The sequence below is a fragment of the Callorhinus ursinus genome, unplaced genomic scaffold, assembly GCF_003265705.2.
Source record: "Callorhinus ursinus isolate GAN/ISIS: 27379988/994484 unplaced genomic scaffold, GSC_fseal_2.0 scaffold9, whole genome shotgun sequence".
NCBI lineage: Eukaryota > Metazoa > Chordata > Mammalia > Carnivora > Otariidae > Callorhinus > Callorhinus ursinus.
The window spans coordinates 46,303,038-46,313,243 of NW_027397071.1; the positions used below are offsets into that span (position 1 = coordinate 46,303,038).

The window sequence follows — 10,206 nt, forward strand, 5'->3', positions numbered from 1 at the left end:
GTCCGTGGTTACTATAACTTCCCACATACATCGTGTGGGGTCCAAGCTATTTCCTTCACTCTGCCAACTGCGGTGGAATTTTTTGCACCTCCTAAGGCTAATTTCCCCATGGTCACAAGATGGTGGCTGCAATTCCCACAGAACTGCATTTCAAGCATGAAGAAAGGGGCGAGGGCCAAGGACATTCTCCTTCGGAGGCTCCGTCTTCCCCTCTAGGAGGAAACGTCTTTGGAGGACTCTCCAGCCCTTTTCCCTGAATCTCATTGGCCAAAGTTGAATCATAGGCTTACCTCTAGCGAATTACTGGCAAAGATTTAAGTCATTCATGATTCATCTCCCCAGTCTGGGGTAGACCGCCAGCTTCCATGAGATCAAGGGATCTCTCCTCACTTTCTGAATAAAACCAGACTTCTCTTTGGCAGAGGAGGGAGTGGGGGTGATGGAGGAGAAGACAGGGAACAGCGTCGCCTCACTCAACCAGTGCAGACGGTGCCTGCTCGTGTAACTTCGCCAGGGGTTGCAGCCAGCTTCTTCCTTTGTTCTAACCTACAGCCCCTGACCTTGGCCTTCATTTACAACTCTGAACTTTTTCCCCATTTCTGGAAAATTATTTTTCCTGCAAAATGGATCTGACTTATGCAAGAGAGAGAGAGGTAACTCAAAACACCAGCCACGAGAACCCCTCTTGGGGCTAATTTCACCATTAAATCAGTGAATAAATGTACTTTTATATGTTTTAAGTTTAAAAGATGTTAAAGTGAGGTACCCTTTTTACAAGTCTCCTCCTTAACTAGACTGGCTCAAAGGGAACCAACAATCTCTAGACCTAACTGCTTTAGATAACAGGGCTTCTTATATTGTAATTTATTAGCTTTTTTCCCTGAAGTCCCTACTGGATTGAAATCTAGAGGACAGAGTTCAATGTCTTAAACAAGTCTGCATCCTGAACTCTAGAAGTGTGCATTATACAGTAGCCACTAGCCACACATACAGTGACTGAGTATTTGGAGTTTGGCAAAGGAGAGTGAGCAACTGAATTTCTAATTGCATTAGGTTTTAATTAATTTAAGTTTAAAATCTAATTCAGTTATTGGAAAACTTTTTTTTACTACAAAAAAATGGAATGTGTATCTGGATAATTTGTAATTTATAATTCTATAAGAATTGCTAGAATTCAAACATTTTTAAATAATATTTCTGGTAAACTAAAATTCACAATATAATACCTGGGATTCCTCTTTCTCCAAAGAAGAAATTAAACTAATTAGGTAATTTGTTCCCTGAAATACTCTGCAAATTCCAATTCACAAGAAGTATACAAAATAGGATAATAATAAAAGGTGTTTATAGATGAATAGCTATACAAATTGGAATTATAACAATAATTCCAATTTTTGCTACCTCAGCAAGGTACTGTACATATACCACATCAATATAATAGAAATGGCATGGTTTCTGAGGACACGGTCCACATTTTATTTACATTTTAAGACTAACTTTAATCTCAAAACCACATATCCATACACCTATTTCCTTTTTGTTGATTTCACTTAAATGCATGGTTTGTCGAACAAAGACTGTAAACAAATATTTACCATGTCTGTTACATGTAACACACAGGAATGGCTTTTAATAGAAATTCATTGACCTCCCCCACACCTTATTATAAATACAGGTATCAAAACAATCCTGAACATATTTTTGATACTACTAGTAACACCCACACCACTTCAAAAATTAATACAATTTGTGACAATATTCATTGTACCTGCTACTTTAGACAATTTCAGCTGAAGCTCTTTCACTAAAGCAAGATGCATGCCATTTCTGTTTTTCCTTCTTGAGATTTTTTTTTTTTTACTTTTCAGAAACACATATGCTTCCACAGCATCTGACTCTTCTCTCCATGCTTTCATCTTGTAAACCTGAATTCTATTTTGAGTACTCCAGGTTTATGTTTAAATGATAGTGCCTTGGGGTGCCTGGGTGGCTCAGTCGTTAAACGTCTGCCTTCGGTTCAGGTCATGGTCCCAGGGTCCTGGGATCGAGCCCCGAATCGGGCTCCGTGCTCAGTGGGGAGTCTGCTTCTTCCTCTCCCACTCCCCCTGCTTGTGTTCCCTCTCTCGCTATGTCTCTCTCTGTCAAATAAATAAGTAAAATCTTTTTAAAAAAATAAAATAAATGATAGTGCCTTAACAAGAGAAAAAAAATTGTGCTGCATTCTTCCTCCTGTAACCTGAAAACATAACGGTATACATATATTAAATATATTCTTACAAATGTCCAGGTCATGTTTACCAGCTGGAATTATTTTACTTAATGTGTGGGTATTTTGCATTGTGATATTTAATTAAGACATTAACACGAGTAGAAGGTTGTTGATTTAAGACAAGTTTGAGATCCACTAAAATTAGTTGTATGTTTGTCCTTCTGGTGGCTGTGGAAGCTTCATATTTTCTTTGGACATCATGAGACGTCTTAGCTCTTGAAGCACAACTTTAATGCTATATGAATTTTGTCATTTTGCTAACACTGGTATGCTCCGTGCATCCACCATTCCACTGGAATTATTAATTCCATTCATAGTAATTTTGGTTACAAATCCAAATGATGGAGGAGCTTCTGGGTATTTAGGTCCACATTCTGCTTTCAGGCTATATATTCTGTCTTCATCATTTTTCCTTGGTGGCCCAATAATCATGCCTGTCCACCTTGTAAGTGTCATATCTTCATCATCCTCAAGGCCCCAGCTAACAGTACCATCGTCTACTCCTTTTTGTTCTTCTTCAAGTTCTTCCAACAAGCAAAGATTATGAGGAACTTTAACTCCTGTGGAGACCACCATCTTCTCCTGCAGCCCGAGGCAGCCCTTCCTGGAAAACTTTTAAGTCTGTTTGGAATAACTCAGGTATGTGCATCAACTTCTCCAACTGTCAACTTGATGAAATCTAAGTACAGGTTGACTATTTCCAATGAAAGCTTAGCATCTGAATTGAGATGTGCCCTTAAATGTAAAACATATATGGGATTCTGAAGACTTGATATGGAAAATATGTAAAAATAAAAATCTCATGAATAATTTTTTATATTGATTACATGATGCAGTGGTAATATTTTGAATATATTGGGTTCAATAGGGGCACCTGGGTGACTCAGTCGGTTAAGTGGCTGCCTTTGGCTCAGGTCGTGATCCCAGGGTTCTGGGATCAAGCCCCATGTCAGCCTCCTTGCTCAGCGGGGAGCCTGCTTCTCCCTCTTCCTGCTGCTCCCCCTGCTTGTGTGTTCTCTCTCTCTGACAAATAAATAAATAAAATCTTTTTAAAAAAATGAACATATTGGGTTCAATAACACATGAACATTAATGTCACCTCTTTCTTTTTACTTCTTTAAAAGTCATTGCTAGAAATTTAAATTCCAGGGGCACCTGGGTGACTCAGTCATTAAGCGTCTGCCTTCTGCTCAGGTCATGGTCCCAGGGTCCTGGGATTGAGCCCCGCCTCAGGTTCCCTGCTCAGCAGGGAACCTGCTTCTCCCTCTCCCTCTGCCTGCCTCTCTGCCTATTTGTGCTCTTTCTCTATCTCTCTGTCAAATACATAAATAAAATCTTTTTTTTTTTTAAAAGAAATTTAAATTCCACATGTGGCTTGCGTTATATTTCTCTTCAGTGGTGATGCTCTAGTATGTAGCACATTCGAATGTTCCTTGAGTGAATGAATGAGTTCAGGGACTTGACCCAGGTCACTTAGAAAGGCTCAGAATGGAATCCCAGGTTCCCTCGATTCCTACTCCACCTTCCTTTGCATCATCCGCCAAGCCTCCTCTGCACCACATGGGCTTCCTGGCCACAGTCTCCTGCCCAGCTACAGGACAGGAAACGTCCCCATGGAAGCGAGCTCCGGAAATGCCAAGGAGCAGGTGTGTTGAGGCTCTGTGAGGCAGCGGCTTGTAGCACACGGAGCCCTCTTGGATGGACAGCAGTGGATGATTTCGGATGCCAAACCCCAGAGGACTCCTTTGTTTCATATTTTGCCGTTTCTGGGTATCTCTTCCGAAATCTCCAGGCACCTCCATGTACACCACTGCCATTCTGAAAATTCTTTCAGTAAGAGGGCGGTTTTACACTTCGGGGCAGATTTCTTGCCATCCCCAGGGCTCTGGTGACATAAAACAGACAGAAGTAACGTAGGCTGTGTGCGCACAACTGGAGGAAGGCCCAGAAACTGGGGCCACCCACGCTGCTGCGGTGGCTCGCCAGAGAAGCCCGGCACTCCCACTGCCCGGGCTCAGAGAGCAGCTGCTTTGTGAGACCCCCGCACCAGAAGATTTGCTCCAACTCTGCTGAGCCCACCCCCCCTCCCCGCCCAGCCTGCGATCCTTACACCGCGGCGCTTCTCCATAAATCCTGCACAAAGCCATCTGGGCCTGTGAATCACACCCAGGAGTCAAAGCACTATCATTTCACATTTTCAATTTTAGGTCCCCATGTTCATGCTGAGAGTGTCTTTCTTTATGAAAGATTTCATTCAATAGACATTCATTCAACACATTTTTATTGAATACCTATTACGTGCCAAGCAATGTGAGCTGCCAAGATAAAACAATAGAGACTGATTTACTGGTCTGAACTGTATATCCATTACTTACTTAGCTGACTATAAATAAATTATGTATACATTTATCTGAACTCTCAGAGGCGAAAGAGGCACAGATAATTTTTAAGAGCATAATCCAAACATGCATCCTTATATGAAATAGTATACCTGCCATCCTGGCTCAAAACTAGAGCTCTCTGTGGATTTTTTTTTTTTGTCTCTGGCAGTGGCTTTACAACATTTGGTGGAATTCTGGAACCTATTCTAAGGAAATAATCAGATATATGGTCAAAGATTTATAATATATGGGTGGTCATTACAGTATTACTTAAAAGAGGAAAAATGCAACCCTCTGTTGAATAAGAGAGGTTTGATAAAATGTGTGCCTGTCTATGGGATCGCAAATGACTACAAACCATTACAAATCATTACAAAGCAAGTTTTAAAGAATACTTAGTGATGTGGGAAAATGTTTCCCTTATATATTAAGATTTAAAACTCAGGATATAAAAGTACACATGGTTTATGTTTTCAATTTGAGAGAATAGCTATATATCCATAGAAAAAGAGACTGAGAGGATGGATACTGAAATTAACAATGTATCTCTGGGGGCAAAATCCTGCATAGCTTTTATTTTCTTCTTTCAACTATTTTTAAAAAAAATATTATTTATTTTAAAGAGATAGAGAATCTCAAGCAAACTCCACACTGAGTGCAGAGCCCCCAGACAGAGCTCGATCTCATGATTCTGAGATCATGACCTGAGCCGAAATCCAGAGCCAGCTGCTTAACCGACTGAGCCACCCAGGTGCCCACTTCTTTCACTAACTTTTTAAATGTTCTGCATAATTGTTTACTATTTTTATAATAAAAAAATAAACTTTTAAAAAATTGGTACACTTTCCTCTGTGGAATTAGTTTTTAAATATTAAAAAGAAATGAAACTCATCTCCATCCCCTTCAACATCTTCACCTTTCCTCAAATAATACTCATTCTGGTTCTGTCACACTAACTCAAAACTTTTGAACCAATTTATAATATTGTGGCAAATTGTTTATGATACACTGTACAGGCATTTAAGTCTATCAATTTACTTTCTGATCGCATGAGGTGTAATACCTTCACCTCCCCAAGCTATTGGGAAGACTGGACAACACAAAGAAGGGAGGGACCTAGTTCGGTGCCTGGCCCACCATGAGCCCCAACTACCCGTTCCCTCCCACTTGGCCAGCATTTATTCCCCTCACCCCTCCCTGCCTTGTATAATGTTAAATTCTTTTATAATAAACATTTCTTTTTCAGTGTGGTAAAATATACATAACATTTACCATATTAACCTTTTTTAAGCGCCCAGTTTTGTGGTATTAAGTACACTGTTTTGCAATAATCACCATCATCCATCTCCAGAACTTTTTTCATCTTCCCAAACTGTAACTTTGTACTTATTACAAAATAAATCCCCATTCCCTCCTTCCGCTCTCTGTCTCCATGACTGGGACTACTCTATGGATCTCATGTAAGCAGCATCTTTCATTACTTCTCCTTTTGCGACTGGCTTAATGCACTTTGCCTAATGTCCTCCAGGTCCGTCTAATGTTGTGGCATGTGTCCGAGTTACCTTCTTTTTTAAGGCTGAATAATATTACATTGTATGTCCATAGCACATTTGGTTTATCTGTTCATCTTTTGATGGACGCTTGGGTTACCTCCACCTTTTGGTTACTATGGATATGCCGTTATGAACATGGGTGTGCAGATATCTGTTTGAGCAATTCTTCTGCTTGGAAGTAGTGATCGCTGGATCATATGCTAATTCTATTTTTAATTTTCCAACGCATCACCCAACCGTTTTCATTAGTGGCTGCACCATTTTACATTTAATAGTGTTGTTCACTTTTCTTCTCCCTAATTAAGTCTATACCTCTTTGGGATCAAGTGCATGCCCTTCTGAATCCCTCAGAGCAACTAGAAAATTGCCTCAAGCATTGCAGATGCTCAATAAATACTTGATGGGGCGCCTGGGTGGCTCAGTCGGTTGGGCGACTGCCTTCGGCTCGGGTCATGATCCTGGAGTCCCGGGATCGGGTCCCGCATCGGGTCCCGCATCGGGCTTCCTGCTCGGCGGGGAGTCCACTTCTCCCTCTGACCCTCTTCCCTCTCGTGCTCTCTCTCTCTCATTCTCTCTCTCTCAAATAAATAAATAAAATCTTAAAAATTAATAAATAAATATGAATTTAAGTTCTTTTTTTTCTAACTTCTAGAAGCTCATTTCCACTCTTGGTGTGTCCTTTTTCTCCTGCTCATTCTTCCCTTGGCTCTCATAAATGGAGATGGAGTCGATCTCTGCCAATAAGCTCCATATCTTTAATGATGTATAAATTTTGGTCACGCAGCTTCCTCTTCAGTGTCACTCAGCTGTTAAGAGCTTGGGCAATGAAGTCAGAAAGACCTGGCCTCAAGTCCTGGCTCTGCCACTTGCAAGGCATATGACCTTGGGCGAGGTTCTAACCTCCTGTTTTAGATATTTCTTGCTGTATAACAACACACTCTGAAACTTAGTGGCTTGAAACAATAACCATTTCATTATTCATTACAATTCTGTGAGTCTGCTGAGTCAATTCTTGGACCCCACATGGTGTCCACTGGAGTCGTTCACATGGCTGCATTCATTAGTGAGCTTGGCTAGGGTTCAAATAACCAAGAAGGCCTCACTCACATGTCTGGCCCCTCGGCAGGGAGGGCTAGAATCACTGGAGACTGGCTGGCCTTTTCTCTTTTTAATGAGTCTCTCATAAAAACTGGGCCTCCTTTTCTGTGAGCTCTCTCTCTCTCTCTCTCTCTCTCTCTCTCTCTCTCTCTCAACAGGTTAATGAGGCTTCTTTCCATGGCAATTGGCTTTCAAGAGAACGAAAATGAAAATTGCCCGTCGTCTTATGACATAGACCAGAATGGGCCCAGTATCACTTCCAATCTATTCTACTGTTGAAAGCAGCCGTGGCTCAGCAGAGACTCGAGGGGAGGGGAAATACTGTAGAGAGCGATGCTTGGTGGGAGGACAGCCATGTGCATCCTGGGATGGGGGCACTGGCGGCCATATTTGTAGACAACCCATCTCTAAGCCTCTGTTTCCCCACCTGTAAGATGGGAGATAATAATAGTAGTTATTTATAGGATTATAGTGAAGAGTCAATGAGATACTGCAGGTAAGATCTGCATGAATCATGATTCCAATCATTATTATTGTGATTTTACTCCAAGGAGGGTGGAAGTTGTTCAGGCACCTTCTGAAATTCACTTCTCTTCTCTTTCTTTAGTAAGATCAATACCACGCTAATCATCACCACAAAGAGTAGTGGAATCAACACAACAATCCCTATTCTCACCGCCACCAGCCAAGACTGGACTCTTGGGAATCCTCAGGGCTTTCCAGTCCCCACACCCTTGCTCCTTACTTCCCTCCTGTGGTGCAGCTCTTGGAATGAGAGGTCATCACATAGTCTTTTGGAGTTTACTTTCAAAATGCAAGAGCTTTCTGTAATTTGTTTTTATGAAACCAGCATTTTGCTTATTGAAACATTTTAATGCCTTCTTTGATCTATGAGATTGCATTATGTATTTTCATGAGAGAAAAATAAAAAGCAGAGGGTAGCACAAAATATACTCACCTCATAACTCAGATATTCAAAGAAAAATGTCATTTCCATGCTGATCTGGTTTTTCTCACCAAATCATATCCATTCGTGGGTAGGAGGGAAGATTTGCTTGAGTCAATCTGATTTAAAGAGTAGTCTAATCTGTTCATCCAAACAGTTCCTTCTAGACTAGGTCTCTTGGATAAAATTCTCTTTATCTTAGTCTTTCCCTTCTTCTAAGATGGTCTCTGGGTATAAGGGGGATGATATGGCTATTGGTGCTTCCTGGAAGAGCCAGAGTCCTTGGGGCCATGTCCTGTCCAGATCCTCTGGTCTCCATGGTGATGCCCCTTCTCCACCTGCTTGCTGCTTGCCCTGCAGGCATTGGCAGCTGAAGCTGAATCTGATAACTAGTCATTGACCTCTCTGGGTTTCTGCAGCACTCCTAACTGCCACCGGCCCGATTCCATTTTAGCTGCGTCCCTGTGGGTGCTGTGGCCTCTTGGTGACTCAGGCAGTCTGCTTTGCAGCCTTCTCTCTGGAACAACCTCGCTCCAATCCAACAACCTCTCTGGCATTCTCCACTGCCCAATTCTCAGCCCCTTCTGGGTTCAGCCTCCCTCTGGTTGACCACACTGCCAGCTCTATCACCTTAGCATTTAGAAGTCTTGCTCTCTCAAATAATGCTTTGTTAAACATATTGTGTGTGGCTGGTAATTTCCAGGAACAGAAACAGAAGAGTGGAATTATTATATTTTAAGATGGTCCCATTTACCTCCAAAGTCACTATTACCAATTTATACTTCATTTCCCCATACCCATGTTAATTCTGGAGATTATCAGCTTTATAAAGTCGGGCCAATATGACGGTTCTTAAAAGGGATTTGAGTATTGCTAAGCATTTTTTCTTATGTTTATTGACCATATCTATTCTGTGAATTTCCTGTTCATATCTTGACTTCTCTTTTTTATTGTTTTTTTTTTCTTATGGATTTACATATCCAAGTGTCTACATTACCAGTTCTGGAGGCTGGAAGGTCCAAGATCTAGGTGCCTGCCAGGTGAGCATCTGGTGAGAGTTCTCCCTTGGGTTACAAAGTCTTCTTGCTGTGTCTTCATGTGGCCTTTCTTTGATGCATGCGTATGGAACATGAAAGACCTCCCTCTTCTTATAAGACCACCAATCCTATCAGATTATGATCATTTAACCGGAATTAACTGCCTAAAAGCCCTATCTCCAAATATTATCACATTGTAGGTTAGGGCTTCAATATATGAATGGGGGGAGGGGAGGGACATGGTTTAGTCCATAGCACCAGGGTACTATTCATTTGTTATAACCCAAGGGTCCATCAAAAGATGAACAGATAAACCAAATTGGATCTGATTATCCATTGACCCAGGGAATGGCCCTGGTGAACTAGATCATGTAAAAGAAACTTCCAGCAATCATATATATATGTGTGTGTATATATATATATATATATATATGAATGTATTTGTGTATGTATATGCATATATATGTATCTTCAAATATTGACTTTTAATTTTGTTAATTGTGTCTTCTGTCATAGAGAAGTTTTTAGTTTCGCTGTGTCAGATTCATTCATCTTTTCTTTACAGGTTCTTATTTTTATGATTTAAGAAAGCCTTCTATACCCCAAAGGTCATAAACAAATGATTTGTTCTTCCATAGTTTAGAAGAATTTGTGCATAAGCCTTTTGACACTGATGCCTTTTGCAGAGGTATAGTTTTAAGTGATAGTTTAATTTCTTTAATGGTTATTCATTTAAGGTTTCTACTTCTTGAACAAATGTTGGTTATTTATATTTTCCTAAAAAATCATCTATCTCATCTGGGTCTCAAATTCATTGGCATAAAGTTTTTCCTAACATTCCCTTTAAAAATTACCCTTTATATGTGTACGTCTGTCCTTTTCACGCCTAATATTGCCTACTATTTTCTCTTTTTTATTAACT

General features: G+C 40.6%; 1 pseudogene; it reads right to left on the bottom strand.

Moving 5' to 3' along the window:
• Positions 1-2,218: 2,218 nt before the first annotated feature.
• Positions 2,219-2,902, bottom strand: LOC112824053 (ubiquitin-conjugating enzyme E2 variant 2 pseudogene; annotated as a pseudogene).
• Between the last annotated feature and the right edge of the window lie 7,304 nt (positions 2,903-10,206).